General features: G+C 40.0%; 1 protein-coding gene across 2 annotated transcripts in view; it reads right to left on the reverse strand.

Moving 5' to 3' along the window:
- Positions 1–16,919, reverse strand: part of lrrc17 (leucine rich repeat containing 17) — a 38,295-nt gene extending 21,376 nt beyond the window's left edge. The window contains exon 1 of one of the 2 annotated variants that reach the window (XM_080518080.1): positions 16,776–16,919. The gene's annotated coding sequence lies outside the window, so the exon portion shown is untranslated. Of the gene's footprint in view, positions 1–422; positions 474–16,775 lie in introns of those variants that run through there. The other variant, XM_080518081.1, reaches the window with a different exon arrangement.
- Positions 16,920–18,149: the final 1,230 nt, after the last annotated feature.

Consider the following 18,149-nt stretch of genomic DNA (forward strand, 5'->3'; position numbering starts at 1 on the left):
ATAGGAATTGTTTGTTCAACACTGATCCAGAAAGCAAGAAGGGCAATCAAGCTTGTCATCAGATGTTTGCGGTTTTGAATCCCACAGCTAACAGTTGATCACTGATGATCCCTGAACATGATCCTTGAGCCCCGAATTGCTCCCCAGCCAGGGGTTAAATAGCAGCAGAGACCATATATTTATTGTATGTGTCACAAATAAAGCATCCTTCTTTTACCGAGAATCACTGACGGGGGACATTAGCTGTTTGTCTCAATAACCATTGGAAATATTGCCTTAACATCTGGCCAGTAATCACATCATATCAGGTCACTTAAGGCCTTTCTCCAGAAAGTATTGATAAACAAGTTAGATCACCAGGAACAAAGCATTTGGTGTGGTTTTACTGTGCTGGAGGAGAGCAAACCCCATATAATATGAACCTTCTCTTCTCTTCTCTTCTCTTCTCTTCTCTTCTCTTCTCTTCTCTTCTCTCCTCTCCTCTCCTCTCCTCTCCTCTCCTCTCCTCTCCTCTCCTCTCCTCTTCTCTTCTCGGGCTCAACACAGAGTCAAACAGCTCCATATTAGGACCACCACTCCGCAGCGTCTTAAAGGGGGAATTGTTTACTGCCAAACACTTCAAGAGGCTGCAGGGCACTTATAGCAGGACAACTGTTTTTAGTAAGTAAGACGAGCTGGGATGGAGAGCTGGGTATTTTTGTAGAAAGCCCAAACAGCAGCCACGCTGAATTCTTCAGCAGTAGTCAGTAACCGTATGGTAATAACACACGTGCGTCGACCGCATATTTACACGCATCTGCAAAGGCCTGCACGCTGGACACTGGGAGCGTGCCTGAGGGTGCGTTTGTTCATACCCAGAGATGAGCAGGCCTGGTTGTGTGCCAGGCAGCTGCGTTGCCAACGGGGAGATGAGGGATGTGTGTCTTCAAGTGCTTCAAATGCATTCTTTAAAGAGCCAGTTCTACTCATCTCAGCCTGGCACGAGGCTGAGAAGAGTCACAGACCAGCAGATGAAAGTACAGTTTCTATCATGTCTTTTCAATTAAAGTAAACAATGTGACTATTTAGTTCGGCAAGTTAGAAGCAAGGTATGTTTTCAATATCTGACCACTTCCTGAGATACGGGAAATCCATCTGACCGACATTAAAAATTTAGTATTGTTGCACGCTTCGCAGACTGGTTGGTATTTATGTTGACATGAAACTTCCCCTCTAATGATAGTGAAGTAGAAGTTTCTCCATAGATAGTGTTATTATTAGTATGATTCTTATACCGTATGTCAGTAGTATGTAGAATTCTGCACTTTGTTTCAGTATGACAGAGCAGTGGGTTACTTTACAGCTTTAGACAAAGTTGCACCTAATTAATGTATTCATTCTTTTTGCGTAACTCTGCAACATATACATACTAATTACAACCCTGCCTTCGTTCAATGCTTAACTGGGATCTGCTTTAAGCCTCGACTGTACGTTAGAACAAAGTGTATCAAAGATCGATAGCTGGGTTGATGTCAGCATTATATATTTTTTTTCTTTATTTGGTTACATCACAGGAATCAACACATGTTTTCCTTTATATCTTACAATATTTCAAAAATAGCCGAGTTGATAGTGGATTTTGTTCACCCTTTATTTTCTCAGCTTTTCTTCTCACTGTCATTATCTCATTTGTGTCTTGGTCTATCTTGTTGAGTCTGTGTCCTCTCGCCTCTGTTTCCTGTTTCCGTTTGATTTATTTGTTTTGCATAATTCCCTTTATTTTTCCAAGCGCTTCCTCCATTCCTCTTTGTCTCATATTTTCTTTTTGCCTCGCAGTGCCAGAAAAATGAATTGAGGTTATTAAGGACAATCATGGATGAGAACATAACACTGTTGCGATCAGTGACCCTAAGTGTCACACAATGCTGTTTTAATCCCAGACAAATGCAAAAATCCAATCCACACTATATTATATCTAAGAGATCCATCATATTTATTGTTTCCCTGATGCAATTTTGGAGTAGAGCATCACAGCATGACAAGACAAATGAAGCTTGGACGGGGAAAAAAAGATCATACAAAACAAAACATTAAAATAAGTCCAAGCACACAATAACACGTCTGTGTCTGGCTTCTGCTAAAACATAGTTTAACTGTTACTTTGTTGATTGTAACAACTGTGAACTGTAACTAACAGGAGGATGAGGAAGAGATTGGAAATAATCTTTTATCAACAACTGCTGTCACAGTATTTAATCCACAGAGCAATGGCAGATAAGTGAAGCCATGAATAATGTTCTGTGAGTCATGTTACTCTTTTGCAATGCAGGGGAAATTTTCGCTGTGCTTTGTCACTAAGTACAGTTTTTTATGATGACTGTGGAGGTTTAAATCCTCTCAAGTCCTCTCAAGTTCATCCCTGCATGATTCTTCAGTGAGTGTTGCACTGTTTTAATTGTTATAAGATAAATGATTGCCACTCCTACAAATTAAATTTCAGTTATTCTAATATTTTCATCTAAGCTTTGCTCAAAATGTAGGCATATTTGTGTTTGGTGGACTATTCCTTTGTTGTGCTTCTTTGCAGCAATTCTGAAAGTCCATTTATTCCTTTTACATGCTTCCTTATTTGTAAGGGAAATGCATTTGTTGGATGAGCAGCAGAGCTGAGGATGTGGGTTGTCTCATAAAATAAATTGCCTAGTTTTTTTTTATATCTGTTTCTGTGGATGTAATAAAATATCAAAAAGTTTAAACAAAATGTATACTTTAAGCATTTTTGGTTTATGAACTTACTTTACTTATGAATTAGTTTAATTACTATCCATCACCAAAGTAGATGCAAATGTGTACAATACTTTTTCTACCTCTAAAAATTGTTGTTTCGTGTGAACGTTGTCATTTCTTGTGTACTAAATCATGTTCCCTTTGCTCGGCAGCTATTTTAGTCTCTTTCAGTTGTTTATTTTGGTTGAAGAGTTTAACTTCTGGCCAATAATTGCTTTATAAGTGATGGCAGAGGTCAGAGTAGCGGTTCATCTGACTTTTCAGTTGGGAACTAATGTCACCATTTTCACCAAGACAACCCTATATAGCTGTATAAGTTTGTGTGTGTGTGTGTGTGTGTGTGTGTGTGTGTGTGTGTGTGTCTGTGTGTGTGTGTGTGTGTGTGTGTGTGTGTGTGTGTGTGTGTGTGTGTGTGTGTGTGTGTGTGTGTGTGTGTGTGTGTGTGTTGTCCTGCAAAGGCCATAGAACCAATACATTCAGGCAGCAGCCTCCCACCTCAGACACTTGAGAGCGGCTCATTAATCTGTTCACTGGTGCTGTGCAGGCTCATTAGTTCACACACACACACACGCACGCACGCACGCACGCACACACGCACGCACACACACACACACACACACACACACCCTGTCTGAGCGCTGGTACTTCCTTTGACGCAGGCCAAGATCAATACCTGAGTCCAAACACATTCAACAAATTGACACAGACAGCGGGAAAGGCTGAGGAGTCGGTAACAAACTGTGTGAAATCAATCTATTCGTTCGATTCATGAATGTTGCGAGAAGCAGAATGTCTTCTGGGAAGGTTTGGCTTGTGTGGTTCGACTTGTGCAATCCCAGCTTCAGGATACATTTGTTGAAATAAATTGTTTCCAGTACCTGGTTTCATCGCTGATCTGTCACCTTTGTGTGAAAGTACTCTCTGATGTGGAGTTTTAAAAAAAAGTATGTCTTCTTTTTGTGTCCACTAGCGACTGCATATGTCCACAGCCACCCATTTCAGGATTGGCTATAAATAGTTATCAGACTGGATTTGTAGTGAGGAAACTTTTAATGTTGACTTGTACTTGGAGCTGCAAATTCAGCCGACGTGCTCGTTCGTCGTCTTTTAACAAACATATTTCAGAGTTATCAGCACCATGACCTTGCTATCCTCCCCAAAAGTGAAAAGAAAAACAACCAAGTAGAGTCTTATCCATCTCTATGGTCTCTCTTGGGATAAGAAAAAATAAATACATGTAATAAACACCAAGAAGCGTATCAGTACGGTGCAGTTTCTGACCCACTTTTTTTAGTAGCAGTACCCAAATGAATGAATGAATGAATTTAGTCTTCAAAACTCACCTCGAGATGTGATTAAACCCTAACCATAAACCAAATAGTCAAAGCATATATCTGTTTCAATACATGTGTATTTATTTCAATACATCCACAGCCACTCAAGAAAGAAGAAACTCATCTTTATCTTATGCATGCCTGCCTGAGTTTGGTTGTCAAGTCAAGAAATCTGCTTCTTTCTACAACTTTTGCCACAAAAGATTTGTGAACTATAGTAAGAAAGGGGAATCCAGATGACAGCTTTCCTGAAGGAGAAAAATAACATCTTTGCAGTGTGATCCAACTACTCTGACTAAGGAATATTTAACCCCCTCTGTGTTCTGCTGCAGTAAAGGGTGGTGTGTTCTTCCGGTGACTGCATTGGAAAAACTAACTAAGGCCAAAACTAATACACAGAAAGAAAAAAACTAAAACACAGAAAGAAACGTACAATCGAATTTTTATTTTTAAGGATTTTGCCGTCTCCAACCGGACCCAGGAGCTGCTGGGTGCATTGAATGCAGCATTCAGTTCACACAGATGTGCTCTCTGGCTCTAAACTGTCTTCCATTTAAGTGAAAATGGCTTCAATCACTTTTCAGGACTGTAAACTTGCTTTATCCGAGCACCCATTGTAAATGCTGCCGTAAAAACTCCACTTCCAGTGTTTCCAAATGTTTTCTTGACATAATGGCCTTTTCAATAACTTCAGATGAAGAATACATTTAATTACTATGAATGCGAAAACAACAGTGCTGTTAGAGTTAAAAATCCTTTCATGGACAACTTGTGTTTTGGGAAAACACAAAAGTTAAACAGAGCGTGGGGGGTACCAGAGGGAAATTCCGATAATTTTCTCTCACTGACGAATGACAGACACAATTCTGACGAACACTTTACGGTGGCAATGAAGAACATCCAGAGTACTCATAAAGTCACAGACTACTGTCTCTATTTACTGGTGTGATGACTGAGAGGGGTATAATAGTGACTCATGTAAGCAGGTTAGAACACACAGACAGTTAATGTGGGACAACCAAAGCGAGTTGCTGACTAAAACGTCATTATTCAACCTCCATGAAGAAGACGATCTGCAATTTGAAGACGTCTCGGCTTCTGTGCCTTGTTTGCTTGAGTGTAAAGTGTAAACAAAGGATTCTGCAGTTTCTGCTGTATGTCAGTAAGAGTATCAGTTTCTGCTGACACAGCCCAACAAATAAGAGCTCGCCGGACTGCAACCTTTTGAACTCCCTTTTGTTACCAAGGCAACAGTATTTTGGAGACGAACCCTCTTGTAAACGGCTCTTATACCAGCGCGAAGCACAGCTGCTCATATGTCTGTCAAGCTCCTGTCACCAGATGTGACAGATGTGGAGGGATCGAGGCAGATGAGGATAGGAACTATATTGTTTAAGTTAATTTTGTTGTGTAGGTCTGGGTGTTCCTCTGAGTTCAGTTCGAGGTTCTTTGTTTTTGGACAATAGAGAGAGCCGTTCTGCAGCTCTGGAACTGTATTTGATTATATGAATATGCATCTCCCCTTCCAGATATTCCCTATTATCAGGGGATATTTCGCCAGGTCAAAGGCCAACTAATATGTTATTTTAATAGTCGAGATTTTGTTTATTTAAATTGCAACGCCTTGGATTTTCTTTGAGATGACTTTTCCTGGTTGGTTTAATTTGAAAAAAAAATTGCCCAGTTTGCCATTTGGTCCATGTATTTTCTTCTCAATAAAGGAAGATTGTTGCTTGTCTCTTCTCACTGGGATTTTGTTAAAAAATAAATACATTTTTACAGCCCAAAAGTGCAACCCTGTTGTGTTTCATCACAATACAACCCTTATCCTTGTTATAACTGATTTCCCTTTTTAATTTCCCCCATTAAAAGTCTGACATACTTTTGCTTTGGCTTTGGCTTGGCAGGCATGTTTCCTTTTTCTTTTTTATAATTTTGATTTTTCTCTTTAAAAGAAACAAACATATGATCTGTAACACAAAATCGGCCTACCAGGGGCTCTATTCTGCAACACTAATTCCTAACTAACAGTAAATAGACCTTTCTGAATAATTGCGATTCATTTACTGGTGTTTATTTGTTGCATTTGCTAAATAATTTAACTAGAAAATTCCGAAAATAAAGGCAAACATTTTTGCAGCAATTCACATGAGTCATCATTTTTGTGCGCTTTTCTAAGTTGCAGTTTTTTCTAAATGAACTTTCTTATTTAGTATTTCTTTGTACTAAAATATTTTGACTTTTAGTTTTCTTTAATTATTATACTACCGCTTTACTAGTTTGCCCTCCTCAAGATCAAAGTGGTTAGTATGAACTGAAATGAGTTTAAAATTACCTCCTTATTAAAAAAAGAATGCAGTGTTGTGTCATAATGCTCTGTGGACTTCCTGGCTATGAGCACATCCCAGCAGTGATGAAATCATGCAAACATTCCAACCCCTGCAGTCTTTTTCATGAAAGATCTTTAACTTCCTGCCACTCTAGTAGCCGAAAACCTCTAAAATGAATAAATTATTCAAAATATGATCACTGGAAATAGTTTCCATTGAATGTAATCATCCAAGATCCTGGAACATGGTTTCTATGTCAGAATAAAAGATCTCTGCAGAAGTCTTAAAAGGAATCTGTTTATGTGACTTTACACCCTGCAAATCATTCACCACTGTGGTAAATCTCAGACCGGAGCGATTTTATTTGAAGATATAGAAGTACTTGTGATAACTGAAGAACTGACTGTGTAGTCGGAGTTTTCATGCAGCCAAATTGGAAGTTTCAGTTAATTCCATTTAAAAGGAGAAACAAAAAACATCCAAGTACAAGCTGATTTGACCTCCTTTGGCAAAACTGCCAGTCTACTGTGTTGGTGAACAAGATCAACTAAACACTCGAGTGCGAATACGTTGTGCTTTCATATGAGCAATATGAACTGCTGTCTGCTATATATCATATTGAAATATGGCCCGAACTGAGTTACTCACAATCTGTACCTGTATATGTGCATGGGGGAGTAAAAATGTGACCTTAGCAGGAGGGAAGATATATTTTAAAAAATAATTTTATATTACTGTGCAACATAATTCATTACATGAGATAAACAAGTGTGAAAACATAGGTGAATCACAGACTTTCCACACTGCATGACTGCTTTAATCCCTTATAAGAGCCTTTCTTATTATATTCATCTTCCTTCATAGGGGCTTCTATTCTTTACCAGCCTGCTCCTTATCTCTCCGTGGTCTGAGTTGTTCTCTGAAGGCATGCAGACATAAGGTGTGTGTGTGAGCTGGATCCAAACCACCTGGTCTTCTTAAACACACGTTGACTGAGTGCGCAACTAAACTGTTTGTGGGCCGACAGCATCTGCCAACATCTGGAAGGATTGAGGTGACTGATTGAGTAGGACAGAGAGGGGCAGAACCACATACCCTGAACTACGTTCCTCCTCGGACTTCCTCACTGGATTATTTACTTTCCTTTTCATTCAAACCCTCCAACCTCTGACAAACGTGACTGAACTTCAGACAGCATGCACACTTGAAGCTGTATTTATTTTTTCTCAGCTGAGTTACTTAGTTCACATTTATATAGAACTCAGCATAAACGATCATGAAAAGATGGCTCACTATATTATCTGCTTCAGTACCAACGCAAAAATAAATTCTCCGTTGCAGTTGGTTGCAGACTGAATCTATAAATCCTGGGCGGGATTGCATGTCAGATGAGGATCTCAACACCGATGTCATTTTATTAGAGTTTAGTGAACTCGGACAGGCTCAGACGTATACTTGCACGCACATTGTTGATTATCTTTAAATATCTGCACAGTGAGGTAAACAAATCTCCCCTCCACCTTTTTTCCTGGTGCTGTCTTCAAGTCTTTTGTGATTTATAGCACAGTCAGTGTGAGTATGTGTTTGTGTGCTGAAATATGTTCGCAGTATGGCAAAAAATAATCATTTAATTTTAACATGTGTATTTTAAGTTTTAGTTATCTGAATTCTAAATTGAACCTTGTAGTTTTCCCATGACAACAATAAAACCGAAGCTCATTTGACACATTGGGGTCATTTTCAGTCATTTCAACTTTGAGTTTATCAAAGTAATGCAGCTCATAATTCCCGCAGGACGTTCATGTCTGTGCTGTTTGTAGTGTGCAGCCAAAAGAGAAAGAACAACAAAAAAAAGCACAATTTGAGGGAGAGAAAACAAATTTTTCATGCAGTCATACGGAGGACGTTCCTCCATGTTTGTGGCCAATCAAAGACACCAGAAGAGAGTTTGCTGATACTTAAGCACAAAAGTTTCCATGTATATAGGCATGAATAATCATGTAAAGAATATGACAAAGTTCCTATCCGAGAGTTTCATGCTTGAGTTTCCCACTTTGAATGCATAACCTCCATTGTTTAATCAAATGCCAAGTCTTGCCTCCTTAAATTGATATTGTGAACACAGAGAATTCGATGCACATGTGCACAGAATAAAACTTTACAGCTGCTGGAATTCAGGACTTACAAGATCTATATTTAGCGTGATAAACTGCCTCACTCCTGCTGAAGTAGAGTGGTGAAAAAAAATCATATTATTTATGGTTGTGTAATAAAAATGAAGAAATTGAGGCTCAAATTACAGGCATGAGGTTATTCTTTTTTTTTCCCCACTTGAAAGCCACTTTAGCTCAAGAGATAGAGAAAAACAAACTTCCAACACGGTATACAGTATATCATATATTACAATATAATCCAAACACACCTGTAGGTGTTTCTGCATATGTGCCTTGAGAACTGCTGAGACACAGCATTCTCACAGACTGACCAACCCACCCCGGCTGAGCGAGGGTTCGAAGGTCACCGACAGACCCTGCAGCTGCATAACTTCACCCTGATGTCAACATCTGTTCGTCTCCTCACCTTGAAGGAGCGCGGGTTTGAACCTGCCGACTCACATGCAAAAACAAACGGGGGCCCTCGGTTTTGTTTTTGAGTGTCTGAGCTGCTTGAAGGTCTGATCCAGGAGAAGCTGGAAAGACTGGAGTCGATGTAGGGGGTCGGTAATGCTCTCAGTGGCACCGAAGGGGGTAGAAATAGAGTGAGTCACTGCTTCTTTCAGCTCTTTAAGTTCTCATTTCACTGGTTTTAATTAGTGGATCGGTCATCTATCCATTTGCTTTACAAGTTCTAACTGAATGCAACGGAGAGTGGTGATGTTTCTGTTTGCTTGTTTGACGAAAAAAAGAAATTAAACTTTTAAAAGAAGCTTGATTGTCGCTCGAAGGTCAGTCGTTTTGCATCATTCTATCTTATTCCCTTCTCCACCATTTGAGCTCTGTACTCTGTAATTTGGGGTTTAGAGCAAAGGCTACTCCCTGAGGACTAAACAGAAAAACCCGCAGGACTACATAGAAACGGTGCCAGTTTGTTTCTGACCACAGACAGAAAAGACACACACTTGCACACACACACACACACGCTAACAAAAAGTTGTGGATTTAACATATTGGGCTATAAAACTGAGCTTTGCCTTTTTCAAGATGGCACCATGAGCCGAGGAAAATTATAGCCTCTCTCTGTGGTTTGTACATTTGGTAGAGTAAAAACAAAACAGAGGAATTTAGCATTTTGAGCGTTTTGGTTGAAAAAGAAAGTTGAATTAGCCCAAATGTGACCAAGAAAAGAGATTTTTAACAAATGTGAATTCACAATGTCAGTTCTTGTGATCTGTACAACTTTGATTTGAAAATCATAATTTAAACTGCATTAATGCTCAATATAGCCCATTAGAATACGTGACTAGGTTTTTTTTTGGCTTCATTGTTTGAGTTCATTATCACTATTTCTATTGGCACGGTATTCACTGCTGCAGTATTTATTCTCCGAAATAAAATCTATACAGACACATTTACTATACTCATCAATTTTACAATGTACTATATTGTATCATGTTCTGTTTATAGTTTATTTCCATTGTATCCAAGTAGCTGAGAACTAGTTATTGCAAGTAGATATTCTTAAAGTCCGGCCCTTGATGTTCTTGTTCCAATAAAAACCCAAGAGGAAATTTAATGCTGCTCTTCTGAAAAACCTCATGTGATTACATTTAATAAGTGGTGTATGCTATATCATTGTGTGGGCACAGTGCTGAATACCCAGGAATGTATTTCCATAACACTGAAGAGAACTTTTCCAATGTGCTATCAGTATTAGCTCAATATAGTCTCTTTAAGAGTCTGAAATATTCATCTTCCCCTCTAGACGTTGCTATTGTCATTTATTACAAGTAGTGAGTGACCGCGTTTCACAGATGTTCCCAGATATGCATTTATGTGTATGTGTCTGAGTCTCGGTCTGTGTGTATGTGTTAATGTGTGGTCGTCAATTCCTGTCTTTGTGGGCCCAAAAAATGGGCGCACACTACACTATGGTTCAGTTAATGTTGGACATATATAGTTGGGATGGTTGAGCTTGGACTAAAAGACAGGGGAATGCATTGTGCCAAATGGAAAGTGAAGAGCGATAAGAAAGATAGCATAGTTGTGTGTGTGTGTGTGTGTGTGTGTGTGTGTGTGTGTGTGTGTGTGTGTGTGTGTGTGTGTGTGTGTGTGTGTGTGTGTGTGTGTGTGTGTGAAAAGAGGAAAAACAGACAAGAACAGTTCATCATGTCATCAGGCAAAAAAACCCAACCCAAAAAAAAAGTTTGTTCAGTCGGAGAGAAATCAAGCAGAAGAAAGAAACAGCAAAACACAAAGACTGAAAATGGAGAAAGTTTAAAGAGTATTTGTCACATTAATGTTCCGAAGTTCTAACCGTCCTAACTGGAGCGGGCGGCGTGTGCAAGGATGTGGCCGCCCGTTGATGACTGTGGCGGGGATCAAAGGGAAGGAAGCCAGACAGCCTCGGAGGATTCCACCCAGGAGACACACACACACACACACACACACACACACACACACACACACACACACACACACACACACACACACACACACACATACACACACACACACACACACACACACACACACACAACATCTATGTAAATGAGAGGCTATCCTCCAGATCTGCTGAGCAGATGAACTTAATTGTTTCCATCCCTCTCAGCAGGACCGTGCAGCTCTCCAAAAAATGAAGTTACACTGCACAGACTCACAAAATAGGGCCTTTCTTTCTTTCTCTTTCTTTCTTTCTTTCTTTAACAAGGCATTCCACTGTCCTCCATACAAAACGGTTAATCCCCTCAAGCAAGGGTCATCTCAATACTGTAGATAATTAAATCTCCTCTGACGTGATGAACCATGCTTGCGTCTGTTTTCCTCCCTCTGATGTATCGTCTTTTATCGGTTGTCAAGACCTAATAAAAAATGTGTGATAAGATTTAAGAATTCATTATCTTTCCAAAAGCAGGTTTGAATAAAACTATGAACAAAAACAAAAGTTGGCAAGTGGAGAGTGTTAAGAAAGTTATGCACACCCCCACATCATTTCACAGCAGCGCAAAAGTTTGCGTGACAAATAAATACAGGATTTAAAAATGCAGGAATAATGAATAAAAGTACCATGTCCTTTCGTTTTTATCCTAAAACATTTATTTTAGAATCTTCTGTCACTGTAAATTGTGACTCATTCATTCTTTCTTAGGTTTTCCAATAATATTTTATGAATTCTACCTTTTATTGGTATTTTAAAGAGTTCTCTACTTGCCCAGCAGGGAGAAGATCATAGTTAAGAGCAAGTCCATAAAAGATGCCAGTCAATGAAGACCTCATGTGAACTGACACTCAGTGAGTGCAAGAGAAGATTCAAGATTGTGTAATCGGCCGGCAGCTGATCATGGATGAAGTGTCAAGGAAGTGAGTATATGAACGAACAAACGCAACGGCCAACATGTGTTGTTTGTAGAATTATGCAGATGAGTGGTATGCAAATGAATCTTCTCTGTGATAGAAGTAGAAGTACGAGAGGCTAACATCACGAATAGTAGATGGGCACAAAACCACAGTCCTCTACTACTATTTCTCTAGTTTGTTTTTTAATTTCCTCTATAAAATCGTGACGACTGCAGGAGTTGTGGTTACGAGAAGTGTGCAGGCCAGAAGACCGTGGCGGGATGGGAATACAAGAGTAGTGAAGTCAAACTTGCATCTCAGTGAGAATCCAGTCAAACAACATGTATCATATTGGACAGACTGACTTTTGCTTCATCAACAGAGACTCTGACCTCGTGCGTTTATTGGGGTTCATCCTTAGAATTCATCTCGGTGTCACGACCCCGCCTAATTTAACCCTAAATCCTTGACCATGAAAGCTTTGTGGAAAGCGGTGAAACAGATAGAGGACTTTCTGGCTTTTCTTCAGTGGAAACAGGAAGGAGGTGGTGATTTCACTCTAATCCCCAGGGACATTTGTTTGGTGTCCTCGGATGAATTCAACCTTCAAGGTTATAGAGGGTCACATAGCTGGAATCAATTAACCCCCCCCCCCCGATCTTTACCTACAAGTTCTCAAACTTTAAAGATGCACGCAATCACTTTGGACTGTGTGTGTACAAACTGCACTGCGTGCTGTATATCTTGTTATTGTAAATAGTATTGGTGCCTACTACAGCGGTCTCCTCAATAAAAGTGTGCGGGCTGAAAATCCACTTTCTTTAGCACTCCGTTTTGTTTACTTGTCACAGTCTGTGTGAACAAAAACAGTGATTCAGTAGATTCCAGGAAACTGTAATTAAACTGGGCATTTAAGGCGAGAGGCATTAACAACAGTCAATTTAGCCTTTCGTTTAGTTTGTAGTCAAGCTGGCATTTTTCTTCCTCCAAACAGCATGTAATTAGCTTTTAATTGATACATTTTCCATTGATTTTCTCCAGAAATAAACGCTTTTGGGCCCGTGAAAAATAATGGTGTCATTGTTTCAAGCGTCAAAAGTCAGAATGAACTTGACTTTCTCAGCGAAGGAAGTCAAATCTACAATTTTATAGTGCCTACGGCTATAGATATACCAAGAACGATTTACAAATGGGGCTGTGGTGGGACAGTGGTTAGAATTCTCCACACCATGTTCCTCGGTTGGGAGTTTGGGCTTGGGTCCTTTTTTGAGTTTGCATGTTCTCCTTGTGTTTTTTTATGAATTTGCAAAGGTTCCTCACGAGTTATCTCACAGTCTAAAGACATCTTTATGCAGTTATATCGAAAACCGATGGATGGAAATTGTATGAATGTAAAATGTAGTGGTGGAGATTGTGTATCCATTGTAGTGTTGGTGATTTGTTTCATTTTATTGGGAGTCAGTCTTGGCGTACACACTGCACACATATTTAAGACAGTTGAGGAAGAGGCTGCCACTCTTTAAAACAACAACAAAGACCACATCATCAGTCAGCCGAGCGAGGCGCGGTGTTATAAATTGTTTGGTCATTAGACTGAGACATGTGGAGAGAATAATTCTTTTCTCTTTACAAATTCATCTCTGCCTTCAACAATGTGACAAATCAAGTCATACTTCTTCTGGGATGTTATGCAGAATGTAACGGAACATTAAAAATTATCTTAACGTGCTGTAAAACCCAACATATACTGATTTCCTTCAAACTTTTCCCTGTAGACTTCCTGGAGGAAGGAAAGTATGAAGACATTACTTCATCTTAGCGGCCTGCGCTGGCAAATCTCAAACAATTGACGACTTCTAATGTCAGCCAAAGCATTTGCCCCGACACACACACACACACACACACACACACACACACACACACACACACACACACACACACACACACACACACACACACACACACACACACACACACACACACACACACACACACACACACACACACACACACACAGGCGACTTCACAAACACTTGCAGGCACATGCGCTCCATATTTATACCAGGTGTTTATTTAAGTTGTAATTAAAAAAACAAAAAAACATCATCCAACAACAGCTGAGGAAAGCAGTATTGTTGGTTGTAGAAGTTATTAACTCGAAGGTTTTGACACCAGTACTGACACAAACAAAGATCTTGCTTGACTTGGCAGTAATACACATGATGAAATGCAAAATGATGGACTTTTTTTTTTTTATTAAGTTCCTAATGATTTGATGAGTCATACTTGGTTAAAAAGGGCCGAGATTATCCAAAGAAAATATGCACAGCTGTTACTGGCATGTGGCTTGAGTTGACTTTACTTTTTGGGAGACATGGATACTGAAAACACAAAGAAAGGTGTACAAAACCATCAGGGTTTTTTTGTCTGCAAGAACAGTGTGAGTCAGGAGAGTTGAAGCTGGTGGGAGTCTTCCAGTGGGCGTCACAGAGAAACAGATTCACTCTGCCCACTGACACAGTGGAATAATGTCCAGGATTCTCCTCAGACATCCTTCCCAGACTTCTGAAAAATTGACATCAGACTCACAGTTTCCAAGAGTCTCGCTCAGCTTCTCAGTGATTTATGTTGTAGGTAGTCCACTAAATTTTGATTTTGATGGCGCACAATATTTATACAGGATGTCAACAAAGCTCTAAAAAAGTTTGACCCAACAATGAGGACAGTTGAGAACTGGAAACGGCAAACCATAACATACATGTCATAGAGAGACGTCGATTGTTGTTTCCACTTCTATAATAGGACGTAAGGTAAAGCTTTCTCAAGGACCCACCATTTACTTTATTAAAAAGCACAAATGATGTGGTCCAAAAGCTGTTTTCAAGGTTTTAAGACTTCAAACATCTGCCTGTAAACTGCCTCCAGACACTTTGTCTGAAAGACAAAAAAACCAACTTGTAAACGAAACTGTAACAGCAGATTACGTGCATGGAAAAATAACAGGGCACATCATGTCTGTGTTAATTAGGACAGTTAAAATGGTCTCTCGACACCCCGGAACCACAAGAAAGAGAGGGACACAGAGGTGGAGAGGGCTGTAAAATCACCCCCCCTAAACCTCAAGTGGATTTTGTTGTGACTACAATTGAGTAGTAAAACAGAGACCCGGGGAGTGCAGTAACTTTTTCCTTAAGCCCGGTTTGTACATGAGCTTTGGGGAAAGTAAACACATGCAGCATACAGTGTGATACCTTGTGCTGAAAAATATAATTCCAAACAGACATGGCTGTGAGAGTTAATACCTTCAAGATATTTGGTGCGCGCACATTTCAATCTAATTTTACAACCTATTTAATCTGATACACAAGACAGTATCAGAACTTAATAGTAGGATCTTGAACATGTGAATATTGCATCACGGTGGAAAAATGTATCTGCTGCCTGATCCATGTTTTCCCTCCATGAACTTCTTAGGTGCCCCACACTCAAAAAACCTGCACTCTTTTCTATCTCCGGTTTATAATCCTGAGAAACGTCCCTTACTGCCAGCTACAACATTCACCACCAACATCTGTTGGGAACTGTTAAATTTCACAACAGTCTCTTTGAACTGTGACACACACACACACACACACACATGCAAAAAAAAAAAGTCCAGCTCTTGTATCTCAAGCCAGTAATTATGGTGCGCTTAACGGGAAGACGTGGCAGAACAGATTTTGTCAGCAGATTGTGACACATTAATACATGTAACCTATTAAACTGGAATATACAGTATATTAATAGCTTGTTTTTGTTGTTGTTGTTGTTAATATGAGATGATAAAGCTGACTCTGCAACCAACATTTTGTCTCATTTACTTTCATTTTTCACAGCATTTACAATCCTGACGCGAACAAGTTGGATTCTGGGTCATGTTTTATTTAACCAAAAATGGTCATGCCATGCGGCACACAGAGGGGGCATATTTTCGTCATAAAATAAGCTGACAGCCTTCCAGGACTCAGAATTTAGCACAACCAGAATGCTGGAGACTTTTCAAGGTTAATTTGGAAACCTGGCCTTTTCCAGAAACAACCCTTCCAAAGCAGCTGCTCATTTGTTCAGGTTTGAAACTATAATTAACCAATTCAATTAGTTTGTCAGTGAGAAGAAATAGGCTTTACACTAAGTCTGTCGCCTCCTACTTTGACTGTATTTTAGCGAATGTTGCGAATGGAAACTGATTCTCTAAATCCATGTATTGCCAGTTATTCAATCTATAGCAGCATCCAAACCCTAAATAACCTATCAAGCAAAACTGGCCGGGCGTAAAAAATAGCATATCATCTCTCCGAAAGTAAATAAAACCTTTGACAGTAAATTCAGTCTGTCACATGCCATATGAAATTGAGCAACACGCAAAATCACTCCCGTATTAATGTCAGTTATACTCACAGCCTGGCACATGCAAGGACAATAATGATAAATGGTTATGAAGGCTACTCTGGTTGTGAGCTGTCAAACCGATAGGTGCCCTGTCACAGCGTTCATGTACACATTTGCATACCTTTCTGTCTGGTGTCTGGTGAATGCACATAACTGAACCATATGCTAAACCATATGGTTTTGTAAATTATGCCAGACAAGAGGTAAGTGGTAAGGAAAATAGTCTTTCAAGATGAAGGTTATGTGCCCAACAGCCAATAAAGTCAAAGTAAATTGGGAACATGCTGGGAGGCAAGCTGCCTCTCTCGATCCATCACAGTGTCGAACATGACTGTTTCTTATCGTGGCTTTTTTGGAGTTTCGTCAGGTCTTCACCGTAAAATGTTAATGGAACATATCACATGAATAGATTCTCTCTTACATACCCATTCAATTTTAAAAGTCATCCTTCCATGCACACATAAAGTGCATATTGGTATTCCTGCAGCTGTTGCAGGGTAATGGCTCACGCCAGCTCCCACAGTGCATTGTCGGAAAGCATCACACTGGAGAAGCGTTGCGCCATCATCTTCCTCTCACCTTGGACTCAGGTCAGTTGAACACACTTTCATGTGAGGAGTTTCTGCGTTCAAGCCTTCCAGCTGGCACTTCGGTGCAGCTCCATGTGCACAATGCGTGGTCAGCAGCAGCCACACTAAATGAATGTTTCACGCCACCTGCTGGGCATCCACTGCAACTAGGACATATGGACGTGATTTTGACTTGCTGAAGAAACGTTTTCATTTTTCAGCATTGCGTCGTCACGAAGAGATTGTTTTTTACATGCCAAATGACGCTCATCAGTGAGCGGCGTGAAACGGCAAGGTGCGTGTTACGTCAGAGGTCGTCGTACGTCGCCATCGCTATGGTAACCACAACAAGCCAGTTTACTAGAGAGGGAGCTGTGATTTGTTGTTTCTAACATTCACCCTCAAAGTATGTATACAATTTTCCATGTTTGAGGGGCTGAAGTCATCAGGAAGCGTTCGAGGAACTCCAAATATTCACAAGTAAGATATTTGCACGCGTGTTTAATTATTTGTTTTCGTAACTTGTTGTAACTAATTTGTTGCTATTAGCAGCACCTGTGGTACGTTTCCTTCTACAAGAGCTGTACACACACACACACACACAGAGAGAGAGAGAGAGAGAGAGAGATTACCCCGTACTCTGTAGAAATCAGAAATAGAAATATAATATAGCTTTTAATATCTATGTTCCATGTGAGTTGGAAGGCCTTAATCTGGATAAACACTTGCCATTTTTTGTCATATGTGTGCCAAAAGTTTACCTCCAAAAACCTTGATATAGTCAATCTACATATTCTGGATCATAGGTTAGCCACAAGGTGTTACCAAAGACTTCTGAACATCAGCAAGAGAGGCTGTACAAGTCTTGAGTGTTTACTATGACACGTGAGTGCATTTGTTATTGGATATATTTAGATCATATTTGCTGCCTTACATTGGGGTCACTTGAGAGTCACATCTGCCCCCCCCCCCCCCCCCCCCCCCCCCCCCAAGGCTCTGACAAGGCCAGCAGTGATGGACTATTGACCTGCATCCTTCTATTTCTGTTGTCATTATTGATGATGTTATTATTGATTAATGTTGTCCACCCAGTCTTTCTGTTTCTAATATAGGCTATAAATAGATTTATTGATCGACTGTATTGATGTGTTTTGCATTAGTGAATCCATATGAGGAGCAGGGGGGTGGCAGGCCTCTCATGGGTGCAGATATAGAAGAGCAAGGCGTGGA

Source organism: Blennius ocellaris (assembly GCF_963422515.1).
Source record: "Blennius ocellaris genome assembly, chromosome: 22".
Classification (NCBI taxonomy): domain Eukaryota; kingdom Metazoa; phylum Chordata; class Actinopteri; order Blenniiformes; family Blenniidae; genus Blennius; species Blennius ocellaris.